The sequence below is a fragment of the Nanorana parkeri genome, unplaced genomic scaffold, assembly GCF_000935625.1.
Source record: "Nanorana parkeri isolate BGI_ZX_2015 unplaced genomic scaffold, ASM93562v1 scaffold31, whole genome shotgun sequence".
In the NCBI taxonomy this organism is placed as follows: domain Eukaryota; kingdom Metazoa; phylum Chordata; class Amphibia; order Anura; family Dicroglossidae; genus Nanorana; species Nanorana parkeri.
In genome coordinates, this window is record NW_017306299.1 from 400,856 (window position 1) to 401,478 (window position 623).

At 45.6% G+C, this 623-nt stretch overlaps 1 protein-coding gene across 1 annotated transcript in view; it reads right to left on the reverse strand.

Moving 5' to 3' along the window:
* Positions 1-51, reverse strand: part of PARP1 (poly(ADP-ribose) polymerase 1) — a 47,113-nt gene extending 47,062 nt beyond the window's left edge. Inside the window, exon 1 of the mRNA XM_018568050.1 lies at positions 1-51. The gene's annotated coding sequence lies outside the window, so the exon portion shown is untranslated.
* Positions 52-623: the final 572 nt, after the last annotated feature.

Sequence of the window (623 nt, forward strand, 5' to 3'; positions counted from 1 at the left end):
CCCGCCACACAACAAAACAGGCCGCACCAGCCGCTTGCCGAGCGACCGCCCCAGCCAAAGAAACTGCGAGCCTGCACGGCGATCGATTACACTGGCCTATCCCGGGGAGATAGTGCAGAGTGGGCTGGGTGAGCTCACGTGGTCTGGAGCTGTTCAGAGGGAGAGTTGGCACATTGAGGGGGTTGGATATTGTTGTTTTGGTGGATTTTTTAGGTGATTGTTATGTGGGGAGGTGCTACAAAATACAACGAGCACACCTTTTAGGCCTTTCTTTTTTTACCTTTTGTGTTTTTATAAAGAGACCCTGTCACCAATTTAGTACAGTGCACATACAAACAAAAATGCTTACTTGCAGTGCTTTTCATTTTCATCAATGATGTTCAGAAGCACATTGCAAACGACAATCGCAATGTGCCCTGAACTTGCTAGAAAATGTGTTTTAGGAAAGGCAATTCCTTAGCACAGCTACATCTGCACATTACACCATCTACTCTTCCGTAGGATTCGAGCACATGCAGAATTTGGCCCGAACTTTGCCTGTTAGATATATTTTTTTAAAGTTGCAAAAAGCCAAAGTTGCAAACAAACATGCACGCTAAGCTTGCATGCATGCATGCTGCATT